Source organism: Phyllobates terribilis, unplaced genomic scaffold, assembly GCF_046119375.1.
Source record: "Phyllobates terribilis strain yellow unplaced genomic scaffold, ASM4611937v1 Scaffold_15__1_contigs__length_34870131, whole genome shotgun sequence".
In the NCBI taxonomy this organism is placed as follows: Eukaryota; Metazoa; Chordata; class Amphibia; order Anura; family Dendrobatidae; genus Phyllobates; species Phyllobates terribilis.
The window spans coordinates 12584934-12602109 of NW_027362775.1; positions in this window are offsets into that span (position 1 = coordinate 12584934).

The window sequence follows — 17176 nt, forward strand, 5'->3', positions numbered from 1 at the left end:
TAAATATCAAAGATTCATTGGGCGAATCGCTCTGGAACTGAAATCGGAATGCTCACTTACATTTCCCCTATCTGAAAGTCTGATAAACGTCGGAAAAATGACTAATTCCAAAAAAAATTTTTTTTCAACTTTTTTCAATTTTACCCCCGTCGGATATATATTCTACCCACACACATTTGGAACTCTCCTGGGGTACCCTCACACATATTATTCCCTCATTTAGTGGATATTTTCACAAAAAAGTGAAATTTTCAAAAATCCAAAAAATTGGCTGAAAACGACTAAATAACAAGAACTCATTGGGCGAATCGCTCTGGAACTGAAATCGGAATGCTCACTGACATTTCCCCTATCTGAAAGTCTGATAAACGTCAGAAAAATCACTAAGTCCAAAAAATTTTTTTTTTTAACTTTTTCAATTTTAACCCCCGTGGGATATATATTCTACCCACACACATTTGGAACTCTCCTGGGGTACCCTCACACATATTATTCCCTCATTTAGTGGATATTTTCACAAAAAAGTGAAATTTTCAAAAATCCAGAAAATTGGCTGAAAACGACTAAATAACAAGGACTCATTGGGAGAATCTCTCTGGAACTGAAATCGGAACGCTCACTGACATTTCCCCTATCTGAAATTCTGATAAACGCCGGAAAAATGACTAAGTCCAGAAAAAAAAAATTTTCAACTTTTTTAAATTTTACCCCCGTGGGATATATATTCTACCCACACACATTTGGAACTCTCCTGGGGTACCCTCACACATATTATTCCCTCATTTAGTGGATATTTTCACAAAAAAGTGAAATTTTCAAAAATCCAAAAAATTGGCTGAAAACGACTAAATAACAAGGACTCATTGGGCGAATCGCTCTGGAACTGAAATCGGAATGCTCACTGACATTTCCCCTATCTGAAAGTCTGATAAACGTCGGATAAATGACTAAGTCCAAAAAAATTTTTTTTTCAACTTTTTTCAATTTTACCACCGTGGGATACATATTCTTCCCACACACATTTGGAACTCTCCTGGGGTCCCCTCACACATATTATTCCCTCATTTAGTGGATATTTTCACAAAAAAGTGAAATTTTCAAAAATCCAGAAAATTGGCTGAAAACGACTAAATAACAAGGACTCATTGGGCGAATCGCTCTGGAACTGAAATCGGAATGCTCACTGACATTTCCTCTATCTGAAAGTCTGATAAACGTCGGAAAAATGACTAAGTCCAAAAAAAAATTTTTTTCTACTTTTTTCAATTTTACCCCCGTCGGATATATATTCTACCCACACACATTTGGAACTCTCCTGGGGTACCCTCACACATATTATTCCCTCATTTAGTGGATATTTTCACAAAAAAGTGAAATTTTTAAAAATCCCAAAAATTGTCTGAAAACGACTAAATAGCAAGGATTCATTGGGCGAATCGCTCTGGAACTGAAATCGGAATGCTCACTTACATTTCCTCTATCTGAAAGTCTGATAAACGCCAGAAAAATGACTAAGTCCAAAAAAAAATTTTTTTCAACTTTTTTCAATTTTACCCCGTGGCATATATATTCTACCCACACACATTTGCAACTCTCCTGGGGTACCCTCACACATATTATTCCCTCATTTAGTGGATATTTTCACAAAAAAGTGAAATTTTCAAAAATCCAGAAAATTGGCTGAAAACGACTAAATAACAAGGACTCATTGGGAGAATCACTCTGGAACTGAAATCGAAAGGCTCACTGACATTTAACCTATCTGAAAGTCTGATAAACGCCGGAAAAATGACTAAGTCCAAAAAAAAATTTTTTTCAACTTTTTTCAATTTTACCCCGTGGGATATATATTCTACCCACACACATTTGCAACTCTCCTGGGGTACCCTCACACATATTATTCCCTCATTTAGTGGATATTTTCACAAAAAAGTGAAATTTTCAAAAATCCAGAAAATTGGCTGAAAACGACTAAATAACAAGGACTCATTGGGAGAATCACTCTGGAACTGAAATCGGAATGCTCACTGACATTTCTCCTATCTGAAAGTCTGATAAACGCCGGAAAAATGACTAAGTCCAAAAAAAATTTTTTTTCACCTTTTTTCAATTTTACCCCCGTGGGATATATATTCTACCCACACACATTTGGAACTCTCCTGGGGTACCCTCACACATATTATTCCCTCATTTAGTGTATATTTTCACAAAAAAGTGAAATTTTCAAAAATCCAAAAAAATGGCTGAAAACGACTAAATAACAAGAACTCATTGGGCGAATCGCTCTGGAACTGAAATCGGAAAGCTCACTGACATTTCCCCTATCTGAAAGTCTGATAAACGTCAGAAAAATCACTAAGTCCAAAAAAAATTTTTTTTTAACTTTTTCAATTTTAACCCCCGTGGGATATATATTCTACCCACACACATTTGGAACTCTCCTGGGGTACCCTCACACATATTATTCCCTCATTTCGTGGATATTTTCACAAAAAAGTGAAATTTTCAAAAATCCATAAAATTGGCTGAAAACGACTAAATAACAAGGACTCATTGGGCGAATCGCTCTGGAACTGAAATCGGAATGCTCACTGACATTTCCCCTATCTGAAAGTCTGATAAACGGCAGAAAAATCACTAAGTCCCAAAAAAATTTTTTTTTAACTCTTTTCAATTTTACCCGAGTGGGACATATATTCTTCCCACACACATTTGGATCTCTCCTGGGGTACCCTCACACATATTATTCCCTCATTTAGTGGATATTTTCACAAAAAAGTGAAATTTTTAAAAATCCCAAAAATTGTCTGAAAACGACTAAATATCAAGGATTCATTGGGCGCATCGCTATGGAACTGAAATCGGAACGCTCACTGATATTTTCCCTATCTGAAAGTCTGATAAACGGCAGAAAAATCACTAAGTCCCAAAAAATTTTTTTTTTAACTCTTTTCAATTTTACCCCCGTCGGATATATATTCTACCCACACACATTTGGAACTCTCCTGGGTTACCCTCACACATATTATTCCCTCATTTAGTGGATATTTTCACAAAAAAATGAAATTTTTAAAAATCCAAAAAATTGGCTGAAAACGACTAAATATCAAGGATTCATTGAGCGAATCGCTCTGGACCTGAAATCGGAACGATCACTTACATTTCCCCTATCTGAAAGTCTGATAAACGCCAGAAAAATGACTAAGTCCAAAAATAATTTTTTTCAACTTTTTTCAATTTTACCCCCGTGGGATATATATTCTACCCACACACATTTGCAACTCTCCTGGGGTACCCTCACACATATTTTTCCCTCATTTAGTGGATATTTTCACAAAAAAGTGAAATTTTCAAAAATCCAAAAAATTGGCTGAAAACGACTAAATATCAAGGACTCATTGGGCGAATCGCTCTGAAGCTGAAATCGGAATGCTCACTGACATTTTCCCTATCTGAAAGTCTGATAAACGCCAGAAAAATCACTAAGTCCAAAAAAAATTTTTTTTTTACTGTTTTCAATTTTACCCCTGTGGGATATATATTCTACCCACACACATTTGGAACTCTCCTGGGCTACCCTCACACATATTATTCCCTCATTTAGTGGATATTTTCATAAAAAAGTGAAATTTTCAAAAATCCAGAAAATTGGCTGAAAACGACTAAATAACAAGGACTCATTGAGCGAATCGCTCTGGAACTGAAATGGGATTGCTCACTGACATTTCCCCTATCTGAAAGTCTGATAAACGGCAGAAAAATCACTAAGTCCAAAAAAAATTTTTTTTTTAACTCTTTTCAATTTTACCCGAGTGGGACATATATTCTTCCCACACACATTTGGAACTCTCCTGGGGTACCCTCACACATATTATTCCCTCATTTAGTGGATATTTTCACAAAAAAGTGAAATTTTTAAAAATCCAAAAAATTGGCTGAAAACGACTAAATCACAAGGACTCATTGGGAGAATCAATCTGGAACTGAAATCGAAATGCTCACTGACATTTCCCCTATCTGAAAGTCTGATAAACGCCGGAAAAATGACTAAGTCCAAAAATAATTTTTTTTCAACTTTTTTCAATTTTACCCCCGTGTGATATATATTCTACACACACACATTTGGAACTCTCCTGGGGTACCCTCACACATATTATTCCCTCATTTAGTGGATATTTTCACAAAAAAGTGAAATTTTCAAAAATCCAGAAAATTGGCTGAAAACGAATAAATAACAATGACTCATTGGGAGAATCACTCTGGAACTGAAATCGAAATGCTCACTGACATTTAACCTATCTGAAAGTCTGATAAACGCCGGAAAAATGACTAAGTCCAAAAAAAATTTTTTTCAACTTTTTTCAATTTTACCCCCGTGGGATATATATTCTACCCAGACACATTTGCAACTCTCCTGGGGTACCCTCACACATATTATTCCCTCATTTAGTGGATATTTTCACAAAAAAGTGAAATTTTCAAAAATCCAGAAAATTGGCTGAAAACGACTAAATAACAAGGACTCATTGGGCGAATCGCTCTGGAACTGAAATCGGAATGCTCACTGACATTTCCCCTATCTGAAAGTCTGATAAACGTCGGATAAATGACTAAGTCCAAAAAAATTTTTTTTTCAACTTTTTTCAATTTTACCACCGTGGGATACATATTCTTCCCACACACATTTGGAACTCTCCTGGGGTCCCCTCACACATATTATTCCCTCATTTAGTGGATATTTTCACAAAAAAGTGAAATTTTCAAAAATCCAGAAAATTGGCTGAAAACGACTAAATAACAAGGACTCATTGGGCGAATCGCTCTGGAACTGAAATCGGAATGCTCACTGACATTTCCTCTATCTGAAAGTCTGATAAACGTCGGAAAAATGACTAAGTCCAAAAAAAAATTTTTTTCTACTTTTTTCAATTTTACCCCCGTCGGATATATATTCTACCCACACACATTTGGAACTCTCCTGGGGTACCCTCACACATATTATTCCCTCATTTAGTGGATATTTTCACAAAAAAGTGAAATTTTTAAAAATCCCAAAAATTGTCTGAAAACGACTAAATAGCAAGGATTCATTGGGCGAATCGCTCTGGAACTGAAATCGGAATGCTCACTTACATTTCCTCTATCTGAAAGTCTGATAAACGCCAGAAAAATGACTAAGTCCAAAAAAAAATTTTTTTCAACTTTTTTCAATTTTACCCCGTGGCATATATATTCTACCCACACACATTTGCAACTCTCCTGGGGTACCCTCACACATATTATTCCCTCATTTAGTGGATATTTTCACAAAAAAGTGAAATTTTCAAAAATCCAGAAAATTGGCTGAAAACGACTAAATAACAAGGACTCATTGGGAGAATCACTCTGGAACTGAAATCGAAAGGCTCACTGACATTTAACCTATCTGAAAGTCTGATAAACGCCGGAAAAATGACTAAGTCCAAAAAAAAATTTTTTTCAACTTTTTTCAATTTTACCCCGTGGGATATATATTCTACCCACACACATTTGCAACTCTCCTGGGGTACCCTCACACATATTATTCCCTCATTTAGTGGATATTTTCACAAAAAAGTGAAATTTTCAAAAATCCAGAAAATTGGCTGAAAACGACTAAATAACAAGGACTCATTGGGAGAATCACTCTGGAACTGAAATCGGAATGCTCACTGACATTTCTCCTATCTGAAAGTCTGATAAACGCCGGAAAAATGACTAAGTCCAAAAAAAATTTTTTTTCACCTTTTTTCAATTTTACCCCCGTGGGATATATATTCTACCCACACACATTTGGAACTCTCCTGGGGTACCCTCACACATATTATTCCCTCATTTAGTGTATATTTTCACAAAAAAGTGAAATTTTCAAAAATCCAAAAAAATGGCTGAAAACGACTAAATAACAAGAACTCATTGGGCGAATCGCTCTGGAACTGAAATCGGAAAGCTCACTGACATTTCCCCTATCTGAAAGTCTGATAAACGTCAGAAAAATCACTAAGTCCAAAAAAAATTTTTTTTTAACTTTTTCAATTTTAACCCCCGTGGGATATATATTCTACCCACACACATTTGGAACTCTCCTGGGGTACCCTCACACATATTATTCCCTCATTTCGTGGATATTTTCACAAAAAAGTGAAATTTTCAAAAATCCATAAAATTGGCTGAAAACGACTAAATAACAAGGACTCATTGGGCGAATCGCTCTGGAACTGAAATCGGAATGCTCACTGACATTTCCCCTATCTGAAAGTCTGATAAACGGCAGAAAAATCACTAAGTCCCAAAAAAATTTTTTTTTAACTCTTTTCAATTTTACCCGAGTGGGACATATATTCTTCCCACACACATTTGGATCTCTCCTGGGGTACCCTCACACATATTATTCCCTCATTTAGTGGATATTTTCACAAAAAAGTGAAATTTTTAAAAATCCCAAAAATTGTCTGAAAACGACTAAATATCAAGGATTCATTGGGCGCATCGCTATGGAACTGAAATCGGAACGCTCACTGATATTTTCCCTATCTGAAAGTCTGATAAACGGCAGAAAAATCACTAAGTCCCAAAAAATTTTTTTTTTAACTCTTTTCAATTTTACCCCCGTCGGATATATATTCTACCCACACACATTTGGAACTCTCCTGGGTTACCCTCACACATATTATTCCCTCATTTAGTGGATATTTTCACAAAAAAATGAAATTTTTAAAAATCCAAAAAATTGGCTGAAAACGACTAAATATCAAGGATTCATTGAGCGAATCGCTCTGGACCTGAAATCGGAACGATCACTTACATTTCCCCTATCTGAAAGTCTGATAAACGCCAGAAAAATGACTAAGTCCAAAAATAATTTTTTTCAACTTTTTTCAATTTTACCCCCGTGGGATATATATTCTACCCACACACATTTGCAACTCTCCTGGGGTACCCTCACACATATTTTTCCCTCATTTAGTGGATATTTTCACAAAAAAGTGAAATTTTCAAAAATCCAAAAAATTGGCTGAAAACGACTAAATATCAAGGACTCATTGGGCGAATCGCTCTGAAGCTGAAATCGGAATGCTCACTGACATTTTCCCTATCTGAAAGTCTGATAAACGCCAGAAAAATCACTAAGTCCAAAAAAAATTTTTTTTTTACTGTTTTCAATTTTACCCCTGTGGGATATATATTCTACCCACACACATTTGGAACTCTCCTGGGCTACCCTCACACATATTATTCCCTCATTTAGTGGATATTTTCATAAAAAAGTGAAATTTTCAAAAATCCAGAAAATTGGCTGAAAACGACTAAATAACAAGGACTCATTGAGCGAATCGCTCTGGAACTGAAATGGGATTGCTCACTGACATTTCCCCTATCTGAAAGTCTGATAAACGGCAGAAAAATCACTAAGTCCAAAAAAAATTTTTTTTTTAACTCTTTTCAATTTTACCCGAGTGGGACATATATTCTTCCCACACACATTTGGAACTCTCCTGGGGTACCCTCACACATATTATTCCCTCATTTAGTGGATATTTTCACAAAAAAGTGAAATTTTTAAAAATCCAAAAAATTGGCTGAAAACGACTAAATCACAAGGACTCATTGGGAGAATCAATCTGGAACTGAAATCGAAATGCTCACTGACATTTCCCCTATCTGAAAGTCTGATAAACGCCGGAAAAATGACTAAGTCCAAAAATAATTTTTTTTCAACTTTTTTCAATTTTACCCCCGTGTGATATATATTCTACACACACACATTTGGAACTCTCCTGGGGTACCCTCACACATATTATTCCCTCATTTAGTGGATATTTTCACAAAAAAGTGAAATTTTCAAAAATCCAGAAAATTGGCTGAAAACGAATAAATAACAATGACTCATTGGGAGAATCACTCTGGAACTGAAATCGAAATGCTCACTGACATTTAACCTATCTGAAAGTCTGATAAACGCCGGAAAAATGACTAAGTCCAAAAAAAATTTTTTTCAACTTTTTTCAATTTTACCCCCGTGGGATATATATTCTACCCAGACACATTTGCAACTCTCCTGGGGTACCCTCACACATATTATTCCCTCATTTAGTGGATATTTTCACAAAAAAGTGAAATTTTCAAAAATCCAGAAAATTGGCTGAAAACGACTAAATAACAAGGACTCATTGGGAGAATCACTCTGGAACTGAAATCGGAATGCTCACTGACATTTCTCCTATCTGAAAGTCTGATAAACGCCGGAAAAATGACTAAGTCAAAAAAAAATTTTTTTTCACCTTTTTTCAATTTTACCCCCGTGGGATATATATTCTACCCACACACATTTGGAACTCTCCTGGGGTACCCTCACACATATTATTCCCTCATTTAGTGTATATTTTCACAAAAAAGTGAAATTTTCAAAAATCCAAAAAAATGGCTGAAAACGACTAAATAACAAGAACTCATTGGGCGAATCGCTCTGGAACTGAAATCGGAAAGCTCACTGACATTTCCCCTATCTGAAAGTCTGATAAACGTCCGAAAAATCACTAAGTCCAAAAAAAAATTTTTTTTAACTTTTTCAATTTTAACCCCCGTGGGATATATATTCTACCCACACACATTTGGAACTCTCCTGGGGTACCCTCACACATATTATTCCCTCATTTAGTGGATATTTTCACAAAAAAGTGAAATTTTCAAAAATCCAGAAAATTGGCTGAAAACGACTAAATATCAAGGACTCATTGGGCGAATCGCTCTGGAACTGAAATCGGAATGCTCACTGACATTTCCCTTATCTGAAAGTCTGATAAACGTCGGATAAATGACTAAGTCCATAAAAAAATTTTTTTCAACTTTTTTCAATTTTACCCCCGTCGGATATATATTCTACCCACACACATTTGGAACTGTCCTGGGGTACCCTCACACATATTATTCCTCATTTAGTGGCTATTTTCACAAAAAAAGTGAAATTTTCAAAAATTCTGAAAATTGGCTGAAAACGACTAAATAACAAGGAGTCATTGGGCGCATCGCTATGGAACTGAAATCGGAACGCTCACTGATATTTTCCCTATCTGAAAGTCTGATAAACGGCAGAAAAATCACTAAGTCCAAAAAAAATTTTTTTTTAACTCTTTTCAATTTTACCCGAGTGGGACATATATTCTTCCCACACACATTTGGAACTCTCCTGGGGTACCCTCACACATATTATTCCCTCATTTAGTGGATATTTTCACAAAAAAGTGAAATTTTTAAAAATCCCAAAAATTGTCTGAAAACGACAAAATATCAAGGATTCATTGGGCGAATCGCTCTGGAACTGAAATCGGAACGCTCACTTACATTTCCTCTATCTGAAAGTCTGATAAACGCCAGAAAAATGACTGAGTCCAAAAAAAAATTTTTTTCAACTTTTTTAAATTTTACCCCCGTGTGATATATATTCTACCCACACACATTTGCAACTCTCCTGGGGTACCCTCACACATATTATTCCCTCATTTAGTGGATATTTTCACAAAAAAGTGAAATTTTCAAAAATCCAGAAAATTGGCTGAAAACGACTAAATCACAAGGACTCATTGGGAGAATCACTCTGGAACTGAAATCGAAATGCTCACTGACATTTCCCCTATCTGAAAGTCTGATAAACGCCGGAAAAATGACTAAGTCCAAAAATATTTTTTTTTCAACTTTTTTCAATTTTACCCCCGTGGGATATATATTCTACCCACACACATTTGGAACTCTCCTGGGGTACCCTCACACATATTATTCCCTCATTTAGTGTATATTTTCACAAAAAAGTGAAATTTTCAAAAATCCAAAAAATTGGCTGAAAACGACTAAATAACAAGAACTCATTGGGCGAATCGCTCTGGAACTGAAATCGGAATGCTCACTGACATTTCCCCTATCTGAAAGTCTGATAAACGGCAGAAAAATCACTAAGTCCAAAAAAAATTTTTTTTTTAACTCTTTTCAATTTTACCCGAGTGGGACATATATTCTTCCCACACACATTTGGAACTCTCCTGGGGTACCCTCACACATATTATTCCCTCATTTAGTGGATATTTTCACAAAAAAGTGAAATTTTTAAAAATCCAAAAAATTGGCTGAAAACGACTAAATCACAAGGACTCATTGGGAGAATCAATCTGGAACTGAAATCGAAATGCTCACTGACATTTCCCCTATCTGAAAGTCTGATAAACGCCGGAAAAATGACTAAGTCCAAAAATAATTTTTTTTCAACTTTTTTCAATTTTACCCCCGTGTGATATATATTCTACACACACACATTTGGAACTCTCCTGGGGTACCCTCACACATATTATTCCCTCATTTAGTGGATATTTTCACAAAAAAGTGAAATTTTCAAAAATCCAGAAAATTGGCTGAAAACGAATAAATAACAATGACTCATTGGGAGAATCACTCTGGAACTGAAATCGAAATGCTCACTGACATTTAACCTATCTGAAAGTCTGATAAACGCCGGAAAAATGACTAAGTCCAAAAAAAATTTTTTTCAACTTTTTTCAATTTTACCCCCGTGGGATATATATTCTACCCAGACACATTTGCAACTCTCCTGGGGTACCCTCACACATATTATTCCCTCATTTAGTGGATATTTTCACAAAAAAGTGAAATTTTCAAAAATCCAGAAAATTGGCTGAAAACGACTAAATAACAAGGACTCATTGGGCGAATCGCTCTGGAACTGAAATCGGAATGCTCACTGACATTTCCCCTATCTGAAAGTCTGATAAACGTCGGATAAATGACTAAGTCCAAAAAAATTTTTTTTTCAACTTTTTTCAATTTTACCACCGTGGGATACATATTCTTCCCACACACATTTGGAACTCTCCTGGGGTCCCCTCACACATATTATTCCCTCATTTAGTGGATATTTTCACAAAAAAGTGAAATTTTCAAAAATCCAGAAAATTGGCTGAAAACGACTAAATAACAAGGACTCATTGGGCGAATCGCTCTGGAACTGAAATCGGAATGCTCACTGACATTTCCTCTATCTGAAAGTCTGATAAACGTCGGAAAAATGACTAAGTCCAAAAAAAAATTTTTTTCTACTTTTTTCAATTTTACCCCCGTCGGATATATATTCTACCCACACACATTTGGAACTCTCCTGGGGTACCCTCACACATATTATTCCCTCATTTAGTGGATATTTTCACAAAAAAGTGAAATTTTTAAAAATCCCAAAAATTGTCTGAAAACGACTAAATAGCAAGGATTCATTGGGCGAATCGCTCTGGAACTGAAATCGGAATGCTCACTTACATTTCCTCTATCTGAAAGTCTGATAAACGCCAGAAAAATGACTAAGTCCAAAAAAAAATTTTTTTCAACTTTTTTCAATTTTACCCCGTGGCATATATATTCTACCCACACACATTTGCAACTCTCCTGGGGTACCCTCACACATATTATTCCCTCATTTAGTGGATATTTTCACAAAAAAGTGAAATTTTCAAAAATCCAGAAAATTGGCTGAAAACGACTAAATAACAAGGACTCATTGGGAGAATCACTCTGGAACTGAAATCGAAAGGCTCACTGACATTTAACCTATCTGAAAGTCTGATAAACGCCGGAAAAATGACTAAGTCCAAAAAAAAATTTTTTTCAACTTTTTTCAATTTTACCCCGTGGGATATATATTCTACCCACACACATTTGCAACTCTCCTGGGGTACCCTCACACATATTATTCCCTCATTTAGTGGATATTTTCACAAAAAAGTGAAATTTTCAAAAATCCAGAAAATTGGCTGAAAACGACTAAATAACAAGGACTCATTGGGAGAATCACTCTGGAACTGAAATCGGAATGCTCACTGACATTTCTCCTATCTGAAAGTCTGATAAACGCCGGAAAAATGACTAAGTCCAAAAAAAATTTTTTTTCACCTTTTTTCAATTTTACCCCCGTGGGATATATATTCTACCCACACACATTTGGAACTCTCCTGGGGTACCCTCACACATATTATTCCCTCATTTAGTGTATATTTTCACAAAAAAGTGAAATTTTCAAAAATCCAAAAAAATGGCTGAAAACGACTAAATAACAAGAACTCATTGGGCGAATCGCTCTGGAACTGAAATCGGAAAGCTCACTGACATTTCCCCTATCTGAAAGTCTGATAAACGTCAGAAAAATCACTAAGTCCAAAAAAAATTTTTTTTTAACTTTTTCAATTTTAACCCCCGTGGGATATATATTCTACCCACACACATTTGGAACTCTCCTGGGGTACCCTCACACATATTATTCCCTCATTTCGTGGATATTTTCACAAAAAAGTGAAATTTTCAAAAATCCATAAAATTGGCTGAAAACGACTAAATAACAAGGACTCATTGGGCGAATCGCTCTGGAACTGAAATCGGAATGCTCACTGACATTTCCCCTATCTGAAAGTCTGATAAACGGCAGAAAAATCACTAAGTCCCAAAAAAATTTTTTTTTAACTCTTTTCAATTTTACCCGAGTGGGACATATATTCTTCCCACACACATTTGGATCTCTCCTGGGGTACCCTCACACATATTATTCCCTCATTTAGTGGATATTTTCACAAAAAAGTGAAATTTTTAAAAATCCCAAAAATTGTCTGAAAACGACTAAATATCAAGGATTCATTGGGCGCATCGCTATGGAACTGAAATCGGAACGCTCACTGATATTTTCCCTATCTGAAAGTCTGATAAACGGCAGAAAAATCACTAAGTCCCAAAAAATTTTTTTTTTAACTCTTTTCAATTTTACCCCCGTCGGATATATATTCTACCCACACACATTTGGAACTCTCCTGGGTTACCCTCACACATATTATTCCCTCATTTAGTGGATATTTTCACAAAAAAATGAAATTTTTAAAAATCCAAAAAATTGGCTGAAAACGACTAAATATCAAGGATTCATTGAGCGAATCGCTCTGGACCTGAAATCGGAACGATCACTTACATTTCCCCTATCTGAAAGTCTGATAAACGCCAGAAAAATGACTAAGTCCAAAAATAATTTTTTTCAACTTTTTTCAATTTTACCCCCGTGGGATATATATTCTACCCACACACATTTGCAACTCTCCTGGGGTACCCTCACACATATTTTTCCCTCATTTAGTGGATATTTTCACAAAAAAGTGAAATTTTCAAAAATCCAAAAAATTGGCTGAAAACGACTAAATATCAAGGACTCATTGGGCGAATCGCTCTGAAGCTGAAATCGGAATGCTCACTGACATTTTCCCTATCTGAAAGTCTGATAAACGCCAGAAAAATCACTAAGTCCAAAAAAAATTTTTTTTTTACTGTTTTCAATTTTACCCCTGTGGGATATATATTCTACCCACACACATTTGGAACTCTCCTGGGCTACCCTCACACATATTATTCCCTCATTTAGTGGATATTTTCATAAAAAAGTGAAATTTTCAAAAATCCAGAAAATTGGCTGAAAACGACTAAATAACAAGGACTCATTGAGCGAATCGCTCTGGAACTGAAATGGGATTGCTCACTGACATTTCCCCTATCTGAAAGTCTGATAAACGGCAGAAAAATCACTAAGTCCAAAAAAAATTTTTTTTTTAACTCTTTTCAATTTTACCCGAGTGGGACATATATTCTTCCCACACACATTTGGAACTCTCCTGGGGTACCCTCACACATATTATTCCCTCATTTAGTGGATATTTTCACAAAAAAGTGAAATTTTTAAAAATCCAAAAAATTGGCTGAAAACGACTAAATCACAAGGACTCATTGGGAGAATCAATCTGGAACTGAAATCGAAATGCTCACTGACATTTCCCCTATCTGAAAGTCTGATAAACGCCGGAAAAATGACTAAGTCCAAAAATAATTTTTTTTCAACTTTTTTCAATTTTACCCCCGTGTGATATATATTCTACACACACACATTTGGAACTCTCCTGGGGTACCCTCACACATATTATTCCCTCATTTAGTGGATATTTTCACAAAAAAGTGAAATTTTCAAAAATCCAGAAAATTGGCTGAAAACGAATAAATAACAATGACTCATTGGGAGAATCACTCTGGAACTGAAATCGAAATGCTCACTGACATTTAACCTATCTGAAAGTCTGATAAACGCCGGAAAAATGACTAAGTCCAAAAAAAATTTTTTTCAACTTTTTTCAATTTTACCCCCGTGGGATATATATTCTACCCAGACACATTTGCAACTCTCCTGGGGTACCCTCACACATATTATTCCCTCATTTAGTGGATATTTTCACAAAAAAGTGAAATTTTCAAAAATCCAGAAAATTGGCTGAAAACGACTAAATAACAAGGACTCATTGGGAGAATCACTCTGGAACTGAAATCGGAATGCTCACTGACATTTCTCCTATCTGAAAGTCTGATAAACGCCGGAAAAATGACTAAGTCAAAAAAAAATTTTTTTTCACCTTTTTTCAATTTTACCCCCGTGGGATATATATTCTACCCACACACATTTGGAACTCTCCTGGGGTACCCTCACACATATTATTCCCTCATTTAGTGTATATTTTCACAAAAAAGTGAAATTTTCAAAAATCCAAAAAAATGGCTGAAAACGACTAAATAACAAGAACTCATTGGGCGAATCGCTCTGGAACTGAAATCGGAAAGCTCACTGACATTTCCCCTATCTGAAAGTCTGATAAACGTCCGAAAAATCACTAAGTCCAAAAAAAAATTTTTTTTAACTTTTTCAATTTTAACCCCCGTGGGATATATATTCTACCCACACACATTTGGAACTCTCCTGGGGTACCCTCACACATATTATTCCCTCATTTAGTGGATATTTTCACAAAAAAGTGAAATTTTCAAAAATCCAGAAAATTGGCTGAAAACGACTAAATATCAAGGACTCATTGGGCGAATCGCTCTGGAACTGAAATCGGAATGCTCACTGACATTTCCCTTATCTGAAAGTCTGATAAACGTCGGATAAATGACTAAGTCCATAAAAAAATTTTTTTCAACTTTTTTCAATTTTACCCCCGTCGGATATATATTCTACCCACACACATTTGGAACTGTCCTGGGGTACCCTCACACATATTATTCCTCATTTAGTGGCTATTTTCACAAAAAAAGTGAAATTTTCAAAAATTCTGAAAATTGGCTGAAAACGACTAAATAACAAGGAGTCATTGGGCGCATCGCTATGGAACTGAAATCGGAACGCTCACTGATATTTTCCCTATCTGAAAGTCTGATAAACGGCAGAAAAATCACTAAGTCCAAAAAAAATTTTTTTTTAACTCTTTTCAATTTTACCCGAGTGGGACATATATTCTTCCCACACACATTTGGAACTCTCCTGGGGTACCCTCACACATATTATTCCCTCATTTAGTGGATATTTTCACAAAAAAGTGAAATTTTTAAAAATCCCAAAAATTGTCTGAAAACGACAAAATATCAAGGATTCATTGGGCGAATCGCTCTGGAACTGAAATCGGAACGCTCACTTACATTTCCTCTATCTGAAAGTCTGATAAACGCCAGAAAAATGACTGAGTCCAAAAAAAAATTTTTTTCAACTTTTTTAAATTTTACCCCCGTGTGATATATATTCTACCCACACACATTTGCAACTCTCCTGGGGTACCCTCACACATATTATTCCCTCATTTAGTGGATATTTTCACAAAAAAGTGAAATTTTCAAAAATCCAGAAAATTGGCTGAAAACGACTAAATCACAAGGACTCATTGGGAGAATCACTCTGGAACTGAAATCGAAATGCTCACTGACATTTCCCCTATCTGAAAGTCTGATAAACGCCGGAAAAATGACTAAGTCCAAAAATATTTTTTTTTCAACTTTTTTCAATTTTACCCCCGTGGGATATATATTCTACCCACACACATTTGGAACTCTCCTGGGGTACCCTCACACATATTATTCCCTCATTTAGTGTATATTTTCACAAAAAAGTGAAATTTTCAAAAATCCAAAAAATTGGCTGAAAACGACTAAATAACAAGAACTCATTGGGCGAATCGCTCTGGAACTGAAATCGGAATGCTCACTGACATTTCCCGTATCTGAAAGTCTGATAAATGTCAGAAAAATCACTAAGTCCAAAAAAATTTTTTTTTTAACTTTTTCAATTTTAACCCCCGTGGGATATATATTCTACCCACACACATTTGGAACTCTCCTGGGGTACCCTCACACATATTACTCCCTCATTTAGTGGATATTTTCACAAAAAAGTGAAATTTTCAAAAATCCAGAAAATTGGCTGAAAACGACTAAATAACAAGGACTCATTGGGAGAATCTCTCTGGAACTGAAATCGGAACGCTCACTGACATTTCCCCTATCTGAAAGTCTGTTAAACGTCGGATAAATGACTAAGTCCAAAAAAAATTTTTTTTCAACTTTTTTCAATTTTACCCCCGTCGGATATATATTCTAGCCACACACATTTGGAACTCTCCTGGGGTACCCTCACACATATTATTCCCTCATTTAGTGGATATTTTCACAAAAAAGTGAAATTTTTAAAAATCCCAAAAATTGTCTGAAAACGACTAAATATCAAGGATTCATTGGGCGAATCGCTCTGGAACTGAAATCGGAACGCTCACTTACATTTCCTCTATCTGAAAGTCTGATAAACGCCAGAAAAATGACTGAGTCCAAAAAAAATTTTTTTTTAACTTTTTTAAATTTTACCCTCGTGTGATATATATTCCACCCACACACATTTGCAACTCTCCTGGGGTACCCTCACACATATTATTCCCTCATTTAGTGGATATGTTCACAAAAAAGTGAAATTTTCAAAAATCCAGAAAATTGGCTGAAAACGACTAAATCACAAGGACTCATTGGGAGAATCACTCTGGAACTGAAATCGAAATGCTCACTGACATTTCCCCTATCTGAAAGTCTGATAAACGCCGGAAAAATGACTAAGTCCAAAAATAATTTTTTTTCAACTTTTTTCAATTTTACCCCCGTGGGATACATATTCTACACACACACATTTGGAACTCTCCTGGGGTACCCTCACACATTTTATTCCCTCATTTAGTGGATATTTTCACAAAAAAAGTGAAATTTTCAAAAATTCTGA